The sequence below is a fragment of the Symphalangus syndactylus genome, chromosome 20, assembly GCF_028878055.3.
Source record: "Symphalangus syndactylus isolate Jambi chromosome 20, NHGRI_mSymSyn1-v2.1_pri, whole genome shotgun sequence".
NCBI lineage: Eukaryota > Metazoa > Chordata > Mammalia > Primates > Hylobatidae > Symphalangus > Symphalangus syndactylus.
In genome coordinates, this window is record NC_072442.2 from 33,418,961 (window position 1) to 33,437,700 (window position 18,740).

Consider the following 18,740-nt stretch of genomic DNA (forward strand, 5'->3'; position numbering starts at 1 on the left):
CATTCTGAGCGCCAAGGGGCCTATTGTGGAAAAAGGAATATCTTCAAATTAAAACCGCACAGAAGCATTCTGCGTAACTTCTTTCTGTTGTGTGCATTCAACTAACCGAGTTCAACCTTACTTTTGATTGAGCAATTCTGAAACACTCTTCCTGTAGAAACTGCAACGGACATTCAGGGCGCTAAGGTTCCTATAGGGATAAAAGGATTATCTTCAAATAAAAACTACACAGAAGCATTCTGCAAAACTTCTGTTCTGTGCAGTCAACTACCAGGGTTGAAACTTACTTTTGATTGAGCAGTTCTGAAACACTCTTTCTGTAGAAACTACAAGCAGACATTCGCAGTGCTAAGGGGCCTAGAGCGGAAAAGTGAATATCTTCAAATAAATACTACACAGAAGCATTGTGCGAAACGTTTTTCTGTTCTGTGCAATCAACTAACAGAGTTGAACCTTACTTTTGGTTGAGCAGTTCTGAAACACTCTTTCTGTAGAAACTGCAAGCAGACATTCAGAGCGCTAAGGGGCCTATAGTGGAAAAAGGAATACCTTCAAATAAAAACTACACAGAAGCATTCTGCGAAACTTCTTTCTATTCTGTGCATTCAACTCACAGATTTGAAGCATACTTTTGATTCAACAGTTCTGAAACAGTCTTTGTGGAGAAACTGCAAGCGGACATTCAGAGCGCTAAGGTGCCTATAGTGGAAAAAGTAATATCTTCAAATACAAACTATACAGAAGCATTCTGCGAAACGCCTTTCTTATCTGTGCATTCAACTCACAGGGTTGAACCTTATTTTTGATTGAGCAGTTCTGAAACACTCTTTCTGTAGAAACTGCAAGCGGAGACTCGGAGCGCTAGGGGGCCTATAGTGGAAAATGGAATGTCTTCAATTAAAAACTACACAAGAGCATTCTGTGAAACTTCCTTCAATTCTCTGAATTCAAGTAACAGAGTTGAACATTACTTTTGATTGAACAGTTCTGAAACAATCTTTCTGTAGAAACTGCAAGCGAACATTCGGATCGCTAAGGGGCCTATTGTGGAAAAACTAATATCTTCAAATAAAAATTACACAGAAGCATTCTGCGTAACTTCTTTCTGTTCTGTGCATTCAGCTAACCGAGTTGAACCTTACTTTTGATTGAGCAGTACTGAAACACTCTTTCTGCAGAAACGGCAAGCGGATATTCGGTGCGCTAAGCGGCCTATAGTGGAAAAAGGAATATCTTCAAATAAAAACTACACAGAAGCATTCTGTGAAACTTCTTTCTGTTCTGTGCATTCAACTAACAGAGCTGAACATTACTCTTGACTGAGCCGTTCTGAAACACTCTTTCTGTAGAATCTGCAAGCGGACATTCAGAGCGCTTAGGGGCCTATAGTGGAAAAAGGAATATCTTCAAATAAAAACTAAACAGAAGAATTCTGCGAAACTAATTTCTGTTCTGTGCTTTCAGCTAACAGAGTTGAAATTTACTTTTCATTGAGCAGTTCCGAAACACTGTTTCTGTACAAACTGGAAGTGGACATTCGGAGCGCTATGGGGCCTACAGTGGAAAAGGTACGCATTCATATAAAAACTACACCGAAGTATTCTGCGAACCTTCTTTCCGTTCTGTGTATTCAACTAACAGAGTTGAACCTCACTTTCGATTGAGCAGTTCTGAAACACTCTTTCTGTAGAAACTGCAAGGGGACACTCGGAGCCGTAAGGGGCCAATAGTGGAAAAAGTAATATCTTCAAATAAAAACTACACAGAAGCATTCTGTGAAACTTCTTCCTGTTCTGTGCATTCAATTAACAGAGTTGAAACTTTGTTTTGATTGAGCAGTTCTGAAACACTGATTCCGTACAAACTGGAAGTGGACATTCAGTGCGCTACGGGGCCTATAGTGGAAAAAGGATTATCGTCATATTAAAAATACACAGAAGTATTCTGCGAAAGTACTTTCTGTTCTGTGCATTCAACTAACAGTGTTGATCCATACTTTTGATGGAGCAGTTCTGAAACTCACTTTCTGTAGGAACTGCAAACGGACATTCGGAGAACTAAGGGGCTTATAGTGGGAAAAGGAATATCTTCAAATAAAAACTACACTAAAGCATTCTGTGAAACTTCTTTCAGTTCTGTGCATTCAGCTAACGGAGTTGAACATCACTTTTGATTGAGCAGTTCTGAAACACGCTTTCTGTAGAAACTGCAAGCGGACATTCGGAGCCTTAAGTGGCCTACAGTGTAAAAAGGAATATCTTCAAATACAAACTACGCAGAAGCATTCTGCGAAACTTCTTTCTGCTCTGTTCATTCAACTAACAGCGTTGAAAATAACTTTTGATTGAGCAGTTCTGAAACACTCTTTCTGTAGAAACTGCAAGCGAACATTCCTAGCGCTAAGGAGCCTATAGTGGAAAATGGAATATCTTCAAATAAAAACTACATAGAAGCATTCTGTGAAACTTCTTTCTGTTCTGTGCATTCAACTAACAGAGTTGAACCTTACTTTTGATTGAGCAGTTCTGAAACACTCTTTGTGGAGAAACTGCAAGCAGAGATTCGGAGCGCTAAGGGGCCTATAGCGGAAAAAGGAATATCTTCAAATAAAAACTACACAGAAGCATTCTGCGAAACTTCTTTCTGTTCTGTGCATTCAGCTAACAGAGTTGAACCTTACATTCGATTGAGCAGTTCTGAAACCTTCTTTCTGTAGAAACAGCAAGCGGAGATTCGGAGCGCTGAAGGGTGTATAGTGGAAAAAGTTATATCTTCAAATAAAAACTACACAAAAGCATTCTGTGAAACTTCTTTCAGTTCTGTGCGTTCAGCTAACGGAGTTGAACATCACTTTTGATTGAGCAGTTCTGAAACACGCTTTCTGTAGAAACTGCAAGCGGACATTCGGAACCTTAAGTGGCCAATAGTGTAAAAAGGAATATCTTCAAATACAAACTACGCAGAAGCATTCTGCGAAACTTCTTTCTGCTCTGTGCATTCAACTAACAGAGTTGAAAATAACTTTTGATTGAGCAGTTCTGAAACACTCTTTCTGTAGAAACTGCAAGCGAACATTCCTAGCACTAAGGAGCCTATAGTGGAAAATGGAATATCTTCAAATAAAAACTACATAGAAGCATTCTGTGAATCTTCTTTCTGTTCTGTGCATTCAACTAACAGAGTTGAACCTTACTTTTGATTGAGCAGTTCTGAAACACTCTTTGTGGAGAAACTGCAAGTGGAGATTCGGAGCGCTAAGGGGTCTATAGTGGAAAAAGGAATATCTTCAAATAAAAACTACATAGAAGCATTCTGCGAAACTTCTTTCTGTTCTGTGCATTCAACTAACAGAGTTGAACCTTACATTCGATTGAGCAGTTCTGAAACCTTCTTTCTGTAGAAACAGCAAGCGGAGATTCGGAGCGCTAAGGGGTGTATAGTGGAAAAAGGTATATCTTCAAATAAAAACTACACAAAAGCATTCTGTGAAACATCTTTCAGTTATGTGCATTCAACTAACAGAGTTCAACATTACTTTTGATTGAGCAGTTCTGAAACACTCTTTCTGTAGAAACTGCAAGCGGACATTCAGAGCGGTAAGTAGCCATTAGTGGAAAAAGGAATATCTTCAAATACAAACTACACAGAAGCATTCTGCGAAACTTCTTTCTGTTCTGTGCAATTATCTATCTGAGTTGAACCTTCCCTTTGATTGAGCAGTTCTGAAACACTCTTTCTGTAGAAACTGCAAGCAGAGATACGGAGCGCTAGGGGGCCTATACTGGAAAAAGGAATATCTTCAAATAAAAACTACACAGACGTATTCTGCAAAACGACTCTTTGTTCCGTGCATTCAACTAACAGACTTGAACCGTACTTTTGATTGAGCTGTTCTGAAACACTCTTCTGTACAAACTGCAAGAGCACATTCGGAGCGCTAAGGGGCCTATAGTGGAAAAGAATATCTCCAAATAAAAACTACACAGAAGCATTCTGCGAAACAGCTTTTTGTTCCGTGCATTCTACTGACCGGTTTGAAACTTATTTTTGATTGAGCAGTTGTGAAACACTCTTTCTGTAGAAACTGCAAGCGGACTTTCGGAGCGCTAAAGGGCCAAATTGGTAAAGGAATATCTTCAAATAAAAACTACCCAGAAGCATTCTTTGAAACATGTTTCTGTTCTGTGCATTCAACTAACAGAGTTGAAACTTACTTTTGATAGCGCAGTTTTGAAACACTCTTTCTGTAGAAACTGCAAGCGGAGATTCGGAGCGGTTTTGGGCCAATAGTGGAAAAAGGAATATCTACAAATACAAACTACACAGAAGCATTCTGCAAAACTTCTTTCTGTTCTGTGCATTCAACTAACAGAATTGAAACTCACTTTTGATTGAGCAGTTGTGAAACACTCTTTCTGTAGAAACTTCAAGCGGACATTCAGATCGCTAAGGGGCCTATAGTGGAAAGAGAAATAACTTCATATAATAACTTCACAGAAGCATTCTGCGAAACTTCTTTCTGTTGTATGCATTCAACTAACATTGTTGAACCTTTCTTTCGATTGAGCACTTGTGAAACACTCTTTCTGCAGAAACCGCAAGCGGACATTCGGAGTGCAATGGGGCCTATATTGAAAAAAGGAACATCTTCAAATAAAAACTAAACAGAAGCCTTGTGCAAAACTGCTTTCTCTTCTGTGCATTCAACTCACAGAGTTGAACCTTACCTTTAATTGAGCAGTTCTGAAACACTCTTTCTGTAGAAACTGCAAGTGGACATTCGGAGCGCTAAGGGGCCTGTAGTGGAAAAAGGTATGTCTTCAAATAAAAACTACACAGAGGAATTCTGTGAAACTTCTATTTGTTCCGTGAATTTAACTAACAGACTTGAACCTTACTTTAGATTGAGCAGTTCTGAAATACTCTTTCTGCAGAAACTGAAAGCGGACATTAGGAGCACTAGGGGGCCTATTGTGGAAAAAGGAATATCTTTAAATGAAAACTACAGAGAAGCATTCTGCGAAACTTCTTTCTGTTGTGTGCATTCAACTAACAGAGTTGAAACTTACTTTTGATTGAGCAGTTCTGAAACACTCTTTCTCTACAAACTGCAAGTGGACATTCAGAGCGCTATGTGGCCTATAGAGCAAAATGGAATATCTTCAAATAAAAACTACACAGAAGCATTTTGCGTAACTACTTTCTGTTCTGTGCATTCAACTAACCGAGTTGAACATTACTTTTGATTCAGCAGTTCTGAAACACTCATTCTGTAGAAACTGCAAGCAGACATTCGGAGCGCTAAGGGGCCTTTAGTGGAAAAAGGAATATCTTCAAATAATAACTACACAGAAGCATTCTGCAAAACTTCTTTCTGTTCTGTGCATTCAAGTCACAGAGTTGAACCTTACTTTTGATTGAGAATTTCTGAAACACTCTTTCTGTAGAGAATGCAAGCAGACATTCTGTGCACTAAAGGGCCTATAGTGGAAAAAAGAATATCTTCAAATAGAAACTATACAGAAGCATTCTGCGGAACTTCTTTCTGTTCTGTGCATTCAACTAACAGAGTTGAACCTTATTTTTGATTGAGCAGTTCCGAAATACTTTCTGTAGAAACTGCAAGTGGGCATTCCGAGCGCTAGGGGGCCTATAGTTGAAAAAGGAACACCTTCAAATAAAAACTACAGAGAAGCATTCTGCGAAAATTCTTTCTGTTCTGTGCATTCAACTAAGAGTTGAAGCTTACTTTTGATTGAGCAGTTCTGAAACACTCTTTCTGTAGAATCTGCAAGTGGACATTCAGAGCGCTAAGGGGCCTGTAGTGGAAAAAGGAATATCTTCAAATAAAAACTACACAGAAGCATTCCGCAAAACTTCTTTCTTTTCTGTGCATTCAACTAACAGAGTTGAACCTAACCATTGATTGAGCAGTTCTGAAAAACTCTTTCTGTAGAAACTGCAAGCGGACATTTGGAGCGCTAATGGGCCTATAGTGGAAAAAGGAATATCTTCAAATAAAAACTACACAGAAGCACTCTGCGAAACTTCTTTCTGTTGTGTGCATTGAACTAACAGAGTTGAAACTTACTTTTGATTGAGCAGTTCTGAAACACTCTTTGTCTACAAACTGCAAGTTGACATTCGGAGCGCTATGTGGCCTATAGAGGAAAATGGAATATCTTCAAATAAAAACTACACAGAAGCATTTTGCGTAACTTCTTTCTGTTCTGTGCATTCAACTAACCGAGTTGAATCTTACTTTTGTTTTTTTTTTTTTTTTATATATATATATAGTTTTTTTTTTATTATACTTTAGGGTTTTAGGGTACATGTGCACAATGTGCAGGTTTGTTACATATGTATCCATGTGCCATGTTGATTTCCTGCACCCATTAACTCGTCATTTAGCATTAGGTGTATCTCCTAATGCTGTCCCTCCCCCCTCCCCCCACCCCACAACAGTCCCCGGAGTATGGTGTTCCCCTTCCTGTGTCCATGAGTTCTCATTGTTCAATTCCCACCTATGAGTGAGAACATGCGGTGTTTGGTTTTTTGTCCTTGCGATAGTTTACTGAGAATGATGTTTTCCAGTTTCATCCATGTCCCTACAAAGGACACGAACTCATCATTTTTTATGGCTGCATAGTATTCCATGGTGTATATGTGCCACATTTTCTTAATCCAGTCTATCGTTGTTGGACATTTGGGTTGGTTCCAACTCTTTGCTATTGTGAATAGTGCCGCAATAAACATACGTGTGCATGTGTCTTTATAGCAGCATGATTTATAGTCCTTTGGGTATATACCCAGTAATGGGATGGCTGGGTCAAATGGTATTTCTAGTTAGAGATCCCTGAGGAATCGCCACACTGACTTCCACAATGGTTGAACTAGTTTACAGTCCCACCAACAGTGTAAATGTGTTCCTATTTCTCCACATCCTTTCCAGCACCTGTTGTTTCCTGATTTTTTTATGATGGCCATTCTAACTGGTGTGAGATGGTATCTCACTGTGGTTTTGATTTGCATTTCTCTGATGGCCAGTGATGAGGAGCATTTCTTCATGTGTTTTTTGGCTGCATAAATGTCTTCTTTTGAGAAGTGTCTGTTCATGTCCTCTGCCCACTTTTTGATGGAGTTGTTTGTTTTTTTCTTGTAAATTTGTTTGAGTTCATTGTAGATTCTGGATATTAGCCCTTTGTCAGATGAGTAGGTTGCAAAAATTTTCTCCCATTCTGTAGGTTGCCTGTTCACTCTGATGATAGTTTCTTTTGCTGTGCAGAAGCTCTTTAGTTTAATGAGATCCCATTTGTCGATTTTGGCTTTTGTTGCCATTGCTTTTGGTGTTTTAGACATGAAGTCCTTGCCCACGCCTATGTCCTGAATGGTATTGCCTAGGTTTTCTTGTAGGATTTTAATGGTTTTAGGTCTAACATATAAGTCTTTAATCCATCTTGAATTAATTTTTGTATAAGGTGTAAGGAAGGGATCCAGTTGCAGCTTTCTACATATGGCTAGCCAGTTCTCCCAGCACCATTTATTAAATAGGGAATCCTTTCCCCCTTTCATGTTTTTGTCAGGTTTGTCAAAGATCAGATAGTTGTAGCTATGCGGCATCATTTCTGAGGGCTCTGTTCTGTTCCATTGATCTATGTCTCTGTTGTGGTACCAGTACCATGCTGTTTTGGTTACTGTAGCCTTGTAGTATAGTTTAAAGTCAGGTAGCGTGATGCCTCCAGCTTTGTTCTTTTGGCTTAGGATTGACTTGGCGATGCGGGCTCTTTTTTGGTTCCATATGAACTTTAAAGTAGTTTTTTCCAATTCTGTGAAGAAAGTCATTGGTAGCTTGATGGGGATGGCAGCGAGTCTATAAATTACCTTCGGCAGTATGGCCATTTTCACGATATTGATTCTTCCAACCCATGAGCATGGAATGTTCTTCCATTTGTTTGTATCCTCTTTTATTTAATTGAGCAGTGGTTTGTTGTTCTCCTTGAAGAGGTCCTTCACATCCCTTGTAAGTTGGATTCCTAGGTATTTTATTCTCTTTGAAGCAATTGTGAATGGGAGTTCACTCATGATTTGGCTCTCTGTTTGTCTGTTATTGGTGTACAAGAATGCTTGTGATTTTTGTACATTAATTTTGTATCCTGAGACTTTGCTGAAGTTGCTAATCAGCTTAAGGAGATTTTGGGCTGAGACAATGGGGTTTTCTAGATATACAATCATGTCATCTGCAAACAGGGACAATTTGACTTCCTCTTTTCCTAATTGAATACCCTTTATTTCCTTCTCCTGCCTGATTGCTCTGGCCAGAACTTCCAGCACTATGTTGAATAGAAGCGGTGAGAGAGGGCATCCCTGTCTTGTGCCAGTTTTCAGAGGGAATGCTTCCTGTATTTGCCCATTCAGTATGATATTGGCTGTGGGTTTGTTGTAGATAGCTCTTATTATTTTGAGATACGTCCCATCAATACCTAATTTATTGAGAGTTTTTAGCATGAAGGGTTGCTGAATTTTGTCAAAGGCCTTTTCTGCATCTATTGAGATAATCATGTGGTTTTTGTCTTTGGTTCTGTTTATATGCTGGATTACATTTATTGATTTGCGTATGTTGAACCAGCCTTGCATCCCAGGAATGAAGCCCACTTGATCATGGTGTATAAGCTTTTTGATGTGCTGCTGGATTCGGTTTGCCAGTATTTTATTGAGGATTTTTGCATCAATGTTCATCAAGGATATTGGTCTGAAATTCTCTTTTTTGGTTATGTCTCTGCCAGGTTTTGGTATCAAGACGATGCTGGCTTCGTAAAATGTGTTAGGGAGGATTCCCTCTTTTTCTATCGATTGGAATAGTTTCAGAAGGAATGGTACCAGTTCCTCCTTGTACCTCTGGTAGAATTCAGCTGTGAATCCATCAGGTCCTGGACTCTTTTTGGTTGGTAAGCTATTGATTATTGCCACAATTTCAGAACCTGTTATTGGTCTATTCAGAGATTCAACTTCTTCCTGGTTTAGTCTTGGGAGGGTGTATTTGTCGAGGAATTTATCCATTTCTTCTAGATTTTCTAGTTTATTTGCATAGAGGTGTTTGTAGTATTCTCTGATGGTAGATTGTATTTCTGTGGGATCGGTGGTGATAGCCCCTTTTTCGTTTTTTATTGCATCTATTTGATTCTTCTCTCTTTTCTTCTTTATTAGTCTTGCTAGCGGTCCATCAATTTTGTTGATCTTTTCAAAAAACCAGCTCCTGGATTCATTAATTTTTTGAAGGGTTTTTTGTGTCTCTATTTCCTTCAGTTCTGCTCTGATTTTAGTTATTTCTAGCCTTCTGCTAGCTTTTGAATGTGTTTGCTCTTGTTTTTCTAGTTCTTTTAATTGTGATGTTAGGGTGTCAATTTTGGATCTTTCCTGCTTTCTCTTGTGGGCATTTAGTGCTATAAATTTCCCTCTACACACTGCTTTGAACGTGTCCCAGAGATTCTGGTATGTTGTGTCTTTGTTCTCATTGCTTTCAAAGAACATCTTTATTTCTGCCTTCATTTCGTTATGTACCCAATAGTCATTCAGGAGCAGGTTGTTCAGTTTCCATGTAGTTGAGCGGTTTTGACTGAGTTTCTTAATCCTGAGTTCTAGTTTGATTGCACTGTGGTCTGAGAGACAGTTTGTTATAATCTCTGTTCTTTTACATTTGCTGAGAAGAGCTTTACTTCCAACTATGTGGTCAATTTTGGAATAGGTGTGGTGTGGTGCTGAAAAAAATGTATATTCTGTTGATTTGGGGTGGAGAGTTCTGTAGATGTCTATTAGGTCCACTTTATGTAGAGCTGAGTTCAATTCTTGGATATCCTTGTTAACTTTCTGTCTCGTTGATCTGTCTAATGCTGACAGTGGGGTGTTAAAATCTCCCATTATTATTGTGTGGGAGTTTAAGTCCCTTTGTAGGTCACTGAGGACTTGCTTTACGAATCTGGGTGCTCCTGTGTTGGGTGCATATATATTTAGGATAGTTAGCTCTTCTTGTTGAATTGATCCCTTTACCATTATGTAATGGCCTTCTTTGTCTCTTTTGATCTTTGTTGGTTTAAAGTCTATTTTATCAGAGACTAGGATTGCAACCCCTGCCTTTTCTTGTTTTCCAGTTGCTTGATAGATCTTCCTCCATCCCTTTATTTTGAGTCTATGTGTGTCTCTGCACGTGAGATGGGTTTCCTGAATACAGCACACTGATGGGTCCTGACTCCTTATCCAGTTTGCCAGTCTGTGTCTTTTGATTGGAGCATTTAGCCCATTTACATTTAACGTGAATATTGTTATGTGTGAATCTGATCCTGTCATTATGATGTTAGTTGGTTATTTTGCTCGTTAGTTGCTGCAGTTTCTTCCTAGCCTCGATGGTCTTTACAATTTGGCATGTTTTTGCAGGGGCTGGTACCGGTTGTTCCTTTCCATGTTTAGTGCTTCCTTCAGGAGCTCTTTTAGGGCAGGCCTGGTGGTGACAAAATCACTCAGCGTTTGCTTGTCTGTAAAGTATTTTATTTCTCCTTCACTTATGAAGCTTAGTTTGGCGGGATAGGAAATTCTGGGTTGAAAATTCTTTTCTTTAAGAATGTTGAATATCGGCCCCCACTCTCTTCTGGCTTGTAGAGTTTCTGCTGAGAGATCAGCTGTTAGTCTGATGGGCTTCCCTTTGTGGGTAACCCGACCTTTCTCTCTGGCTGCCCTTAACATTTTTTCCTTCATTTCAACTTTGGTGAATCTGACAATTATGTGTCTTGGAGTTGCCCTTCTCGAGGAGTATCTTTGTGGCGTTCTCTGTATTTCCTGAATCTGAATGCTGGCCTGCCTTGCTAGATTGGGGAAGTTCTCCTGGATAATATCTTGCAGAGTGTTTTCCAACTTGGTTCCATTCTCCCCATCATTTTCAGGTACACCAATCAGACGTAGGTTTGGTCTTTTCACATAGTCCCAAATTTCTTGGAGGCTTTGTTCATTTCTTTTTATTCTTTTTTCTCTAAACTTCCCTTCTCTCTTCATTTCATTCATTTCATCTTCTATCAGCGATACCCTTTCTTCCAGTTGATCGCATCTGCTACTGAGGCTTCTGCATTCTTCGCGTAGTTCTCAAAACTTGGCTTTCAGCTCCATCAGCTCCTTTAAGCCCTTCTCTCCATTGGTTATTCTAGTTATCCATTCTTCTAATTTTTTTTCAAAGTTTTTAACTTCTTTGCTATTGTTTTGAATTTCCTCTAGTAGCTCAGAGTAGTTTGATCGTCTGAAGCCTTCTTCTCTCAACTCATCAAAGTCATCCTCCATCCAGCTTTGTTCCGTTGCTGGTGAGGAACTGCGTTCCTTTGGAGGAGGAGAGGTGCTCTGTTTTTTAGAGTTTCCAGTTTTTTTGGTCTGTTTTTTCCCCATCTTTGTGGTTTTGTCTACTTTTTGTCTTCGATGATGGTGATGTACAGATGGGTTTTTGGTGTGGATGTCCTTTCCGTTTGTTAATTTTCCTTCTACCAGACAAGACCCTCAGCTGCAGGTCTGTTGGAGTTTACTAGACGTCCACTCCAGACACTGTTTGGCTGGGTGTCAGCACCGGTGGCTGCAGAACAGCGGATTTTCGTGAGACCACAAATTCAGCTGCCTGATAGTTCCTCTGAAAGTTTTGTTTCAGAGGAGTACCTGGTTGAATGAGGTGTCAGTCTGTCCGTACTTGGGGGGTGCCTCCCAGTTAGGCTGCTCAGGGGTGAGGGACCCACTTTAGGAGGCAGTCTGTCCGTTCTCAGATCTCCAGCTGCGTGCTGGGAGAACCACTAATCTCTTCAAAGCTCAAGCAGAAATACAGAAATCACCCGTCTTCTGTGTCGCTGGGGCTGGGAGCTGGAGACCGGAGCTGTTCCTATTCGGCCATCTTGGCTCCACCTCCGAAACTTACTTTTGATTGAGCAGTTCTGAAACACACATTCTGTAGAAACTGCAAGCGGTCATTCGGAGCTCTAAGGGGCCTATAGTGGAAAAAAAAAATATCTTCAAATAAAAACTACACAGAAGCATTCTGCGAAACTTCTTTCTGTTCTTTGCATTCTACTAACAGAGTTCAACCTTACTTTTGATTGAGCAGTTCTGAAACGCTCTTTCTGTAGAAACTGCAAGTGGACATTTGGAGCGTTAGGGGGCCTATAGTGGAAAAAGGAATATCTTGAAATAAAAACTACACAGAAGCATTCTGCAAAACTTCTTTCTGTTCTGTGCATTCAACTAACAGAGTTGAACCTTACTTTTGATTGTGCAGTTCTGAAACACTCTTTCCGCAGTAACTGCAAGCGAGGATTCGGAGCGCTGAGCGGCGTACAGTGGAAAAAGGAATATCGTCAAATAAAAAGTACACTGAAGCATTCTACGAAACAGCTTTTTGTTCTGTGCATTAAACTGAAAGACTTGAACATTACTTTTGATTGAGCAGTTTTGAAACTCTCTTTCTGTAGAATCTGCAAGTGGAAATTCAGAGCGCTAAGGGTACTGTAGTGGAAAAAGGGATAACTTCAAATAAAAAATACACAGAAGCATTCTGCGAATCTTCTTTCTGTTCTGTGCATTCAACTAACAGAGTTGAACGTTACTTTTCATTGAGAAGTTCTGAAACACTCTGGCTGTAGAAACTGCAAGCGGACATTCGGAGCGCTAAGGGGCATATTGTGGAAAAAGGGATAACTTGATATAAAAAATACACAGAAGCATTCTGCGAAACTTCTTTCTGTTCTGTGCATTCAACTCACAGAGTTGAGCCTTACCTTTGATTCAGCAGTTCTGCAACACTCTTTCTGTAGATAGTGCATGCAAAAATTCGGAGCGCTAAGGGGCCTTTAGTGGAAAAAGAAATATCTTCAAATAAAAACTACCCAGAAGCATTCTGCAAAACTTCTTAATGTTCTGTGCATTCAACTGACGGAGTTGAACCTTACTTTTGATTGAGAAGTTCTGAAACACACTTTCTGTAGAAACTACAAGTGGACATTAAGAGTGCTAAGGAGCCTATGGTGGAAAAATAAATATCTTGAAATAAAAACTACACAGAAGCATTCTGCGAAAGTACTTTCTGTTCTGTGCATTCAACTCACAGAGTTGAACCTTACTTTTGATTCAGCAGTTCTGCAACACTCTTTCTGTAGCTACTGCAAGCGGACATTCGGAGCGCTAAGGTGAGTGCAGTGGAAAAAGGAATATCTTCAATTAAAAACTACACAGAAGAATTCTGTGAAGCTTCTTTCTGCTCTGTGCATTCAACTAACAGACTTGAACCTTATTTTTGATTGAGGAGTTGTGAAACACTCTTTCTGTAGAAACTGCAAGAGGACATTCGGAGCGCTAAGTGGCCTATATTGGAGAAAAGAATATCTCCAAATAAAAACTATACAGAAGCATTCTGCGAAACGTCTTTCTGTTCTGTGCATTCAACTAACAGAGTTGAACATTACTCTTGATAGAGCAGTTCTAAAAACACTCTTTCTGTAGAAACTGCAAGCGGACATTCGGAGCACTAGGGGGCCTATAGTGGAAAAAGGAATATCTTCAAATAAAAACTACACAGAAGCATTCTGCGTAACTTCTTTCTGTTCTGTGCATTCAACTAACCGAGTTGAACCTTACTTTTGATTAAGCAGTTCTGAAATACTCTTTCTGTAGAAACTGCAAGCGGACATTCAGAGCGCTAAAGGGAATAGTGAGAAAAGGAATATCTTCAAATAAAAACTACACAGAAGCATTCTGTGAAACTTCTTTCTGTTCTGTGCATTCAACTAACAGATTTGAACCTTACTATTGATTGAGCAGTTGTGAAACACTCTTTCTGTAGAAACTGTAAGCGGACATTCAGAGCGCAAAGGGGCCTATAGTGGAAAAAGGAATATCTTCAAATAAAAACTACACAGAATTCTGCAAAACATCTTCCTGTTCTGTGCAATCAACTAACAGAGTTGAACGTTATTTTGATTGAGCAGTTCTGAAACACTCTTTCTGTAGAAACTGCAAGCGGACATTCGGAGCGCTAAGGGGCCTATAGTGGATAAAGGAATATCTTCAAATAAGAACTACACAGAAGCATTCTGTGAGACAGATTTTTGTTCCGTGCATTCAACTAACAGAGTTGAACCTTACTATTGATTGAGCAGTTCTGAAACACTCTTTCTGTAGAAACTGCAAGCGGACATTCAGAGCGGTTTTGGGCCAATAGTGGAAAACGGAATATCTTCAAATACAAACTACACAGAAGCATTCTGCGAAACTACTTTCTGTTCTGTGCATTCAACTAACAGAGGTGTAACTTACTTTTGATTGGGCAGTTCTGAAACACCATTTCTGTAGAAACTGCAAGCGCACAATCTGAGCGCCAAGGGGCCTATTGTGGAAAAAGGAATATCTTCAAATTAAAACCACACAGAAGCATTCTGCGTAACTTCTTTCTGTTCTGTGCATTCAACTAACCGAGTTGAACCTTACATTTGATTGAGCAATTCTGAAACACTCTTTCTGTAGAAACTGCAACGGACATTCGGGGCGCCAAGGTTCCTCTAGGGATAAAAGGATTATCTTCAAATAAAAACTACACAGAAGCATTCTGCAAAACTTCTGTTCTGTGCATTCAACTACCAGGGTTGAAACTTACTTTTGATTCAGCAGTTCTGAAACACTCTTTCTGTAGAAACTGCAAGCGGACATTCGCATTGCTAAGGGGCCTAGAGCGGAAAAATGAATATCTTCAAATAAAAACTACACAGAAGCATTGTGCGAAACGTTTTTCTGTTCTGTGCAATCAACTAACAGAGTTGAACCTTACTTTTGGTTGAGCAGTTCTGAAACCCTCTTTCTGTAGAAACTGCAAGCGAACATTCAGAGCGCTAAGGGGCCTATAGTGGAAAAAGGAATACCTTCAAATAAAAACTACACAGAAGCATTCTGCGAAACTTCTTTCTATTCTGTGCATTCAATTCACAGAGTTGAACCATACTTTTGATTCAACAGTTCTGAAACAGTCTTTGTGGAGAAACTACAAGCAGACAGTCAGAGCGCTAATGTGCCTATAGTGGAAAAAGGAATATCTTCAAATACAAACTATACAGAAGCATTCTGTGAAACGTCCTTCTTATCTGTGAATTCAACTCACAGGGTTGAACCCTACTTTTGATTGAGCATTTCTGAAACACTCTTTCTGTAGAAACTGCAAGCGGAGACTCGGAGCGCTAGGGGGCCTATAGTGGAAAATGGAATATCTTCAATTAAAAACTACACAAGAGCATTCTGTGAAACTTCCTTCAATTCTGTGAATTCAACTAACAGAGTTGAACATTACTTTTGATTGAACAGTTCTGAAACACTCTGTAGAAACTGCAAGCGAACATTCGGATCGCTAAGGGGCCTATTGTGGAAAAACTAATATCTTCAAATAAAAATTACACAGAAGCATTCTGCCTAACTTCTTTCTGTTCTGTGCATTCAGCTAACCGCATTGAACCTTACTTTTGATTGAGCAGTACTGAAACACTCTTTCTGCAGAAACGGCAAGCGGACATTCGGTGCGCTAAGCAGCCTATAGTGGAAAAAGGTATATCTTCAAATAAAAACTACAGAGAAGCATTCTGTGAAACTTCTTTCTGTTCTGTGCATTCAACTAACAGAGCTGAACATTACTTTTGACTGAGCAGTTCTGAAACACTCTTTCTGTAGAATCTGCAAGCGGACATTCAGAGCGCCTAGGGGCCTATAGTGGAAAAAGGAACATCTTCAAATAAATACTAAACAGAAGAATTCTGCGAAACTAATTTCTGTTCTGTGCTTTCAGCTAACAGAGTTGAAATTTACATTTCATTGAGCAGTTCCGAAACACTGTTTCTGTACAAACTGGAAGTGGACATTCGGAGCACTATGGGGCCTTCAGTGGAAAAAGGTATGCATTCATATAAAAACTACACCGAATTATTCTGCGAAACTTCTTTCCATTCTTTGTATTCAACTAAAAGAGTTGAACCTTACTTTCGATTGAGCAGTTCTGAAACACTCTTTCTGTAGAAACTGCAAGGGGACACTCGGAGCCGTAAGGGGCCAATAGTGGAAAAAGTAATATCTTCAAATAAAAACTCCACAGAAGCATTCTGTGAAACTTCTTCCTGTTCTGTGCATTCAACTAACAGAGTTGAAACTTAGTTTTGATTGAGCAGTTCTGAAACACTGATTCTGTACAAACTGGAAGTGGACATTCAGTGCGCTACGGGGCCTATAGTGGAAAAAGGATTATCGTCATATTAAAAATACACAGAAGTATTCTGCGAAAGTATTTTCTGTTCTGTGCATTCAACTAACAGTGTTGATCCATACTTTTGATGGAGCAGTTCTGAAACACACTTTCTGTAGGAACTGCAAGCGGACATTCGGAGAACTAAGGGGCTTATAGTGGGAAAAGGAATATCTTCAAATAAAAACTACACTAAAGCATTCTGCGAAACTTCTTTCTGTTCTGTGCATTCAACTAACAGAGTTGAACCTTACTTTTGATTGCGCAGTTCTGAAACACTCTTTCCGTAGTAACTGCAAGCGAGGATTCGGAGCGCTGAGCGGCGTACAGTGGAAAAAGGAATATCGTCAAATAAAAAGTACACTGAAGCATTCTACGAAACAGCTTTTTGTTCCGTGCATTAAACTAAAAGACTTGAACATTACTTTTGATTGAGCAGTTTTGAAACTCTCTTTCTGTAGAAACTGAAAGTGGAAATTCAGAGCGCTAAGGGGCCTATAGTGGAAAAAGGGATAACTTCAAATAAAAAATACACAGAAGCATTCTGCGAATCTTCTTTCTGTTCTGTGCATTCAACTAACAGAGTTGAACGTTACTTTTCATTGAGAAGTTCTGAAACACTCTGTCTGTAGAAACTGCAAGCGGACATTCGGAGCGCTAAGGGGCATATTGTGGAAAAAGGGATAACTTGATATAAAAAATACACAGAAGCATTCTGCGAAACTTCTTTCTTTTCTGTGCATTCAACTCACAGAGTTGAGGCTTACTTTTGATTCAGCAGTTCTGCAACACTCTTTCTGTAGATAGTGCATGCGAACATTCGGAGCGCTAAGGGGCCTTTAGTGGAAAACGGAATATCTTCAAATAAAAACTACCCAGAAGCATTCTGTGAAACTTCTTAATGTTCTGTGCATTCAACTAACGGAGTTGAACCTTACTTTTGATTGAGAAGTTCTGAAACACACTTTCTGTAGAAACTACAAGTGGACATTTAGAGTGCTAAGGAGCCTATGGTGGAAAAATAAATATCTTGAAATAAAAACTACACAGAAGCATTCTGTGAAACTACTTTCTGTTCTGTGCATTCAACTCACAGAGTTGAACCTTACTTTTGAGTCAGCAGTTCTGCAACACTCTTTCTGTAGATACTGCAAGCGGACATTCGGAGCGCTAAGGTGAGTACAGTGGAAAAAGGAATATCTTCAATTAAAAACTACACAGAAGAATTCTGTGAAGCTTCTTTCTGTTCTGTGCATTCAACTAACAGAGTTGAACCTTATTTTTGATTGAGGAGTTGTGAAACACTCTTTCTGTAGAAACTGCAAGAAGATATTCGGAGCGCTAAGTGGCCTATATTGGAGAAAAGAATATCTTCAAATAAAAACTATACAGAAGCATTCTGCGAAACGTCTTTCTGTTCTGTGCATTCAACTAACAGAGTTGAACATTACTCTTGATGGAGCAGTTCTAAAAACACACTTTCTGTAGAAACTGCAAGCGGATATTCGGAGCACTAGGGGGCCTATAGTGGAAAAAGGAATATCTTCAAATAAAAACTACACAGAAGCATTCTGCGTAACTTCTTTCTGTTCTGTGCATTCAACTAACCGAGTTGAACCTTACTTTTGATTAAGCAGTTCTGAAAAACTCTTTCTGTAGAAACTGCAAGCGGACATTCAGAGCGCTAAAGGGAATAGTGAGAAAAGGAATATCTTCAAATAAAAACTGAACAGAAGCATTCTACGAAACTTCTTTCTGTTCTGTGCATTCAACTCACAGAGTTGAACGTTACTTTTGATTGACCAGTTCTGAAACACTTTTTCTGTAGAAAGTGCAAGCGGACATTTGGAGCGCTAAGGGGCCTGTAGAGGAGAAAGGTATGTCTTCAAATAAAAACTACACAGAAGAATTCTGCGAAACTACTTTTTTTTCCGTGAATTCAACTAACAGACTTGAACGTTACTTTTGATTGAGCAGTTCTGAAACACTCTTTCTGCAGAAACTGAAAGCAGACATTCGGGGCGCTAAGGGGCCTATAGTGGAAAAAGGAATATCTTCAAATAAAAATTACACAGAATCACTCTGCGAAACTTCTTGCTGTTATGTGCAAGAAACTAACAGACTTGAACATTACTTTTGATTGAGCAGTTCTGAAACACTCTTTTTGTAGAAACTGCAAGCGGCCATTCGGGGCGCTAAGGTGCCTAGAGTGGAAAAAGGAATATCTTCAAATAAAAACTACACAGAAGCATTCTGCAAAACTTCTTTCTGTTGTGTGCATTCAACTAACAGAGTTGAAACTTTCTTTTGATTAAGCAGTTCTGAAACACTGTTCCTGTAGCAACTGGAAAGGGACATTCAGAGCGCTATGGGGTGTATAGCGGAAAAAGGAATATCTTCAAATAAAAACTACACAGAAGCATTCTGCGTAACTTCTTTCTGTTCTGTGCATTCA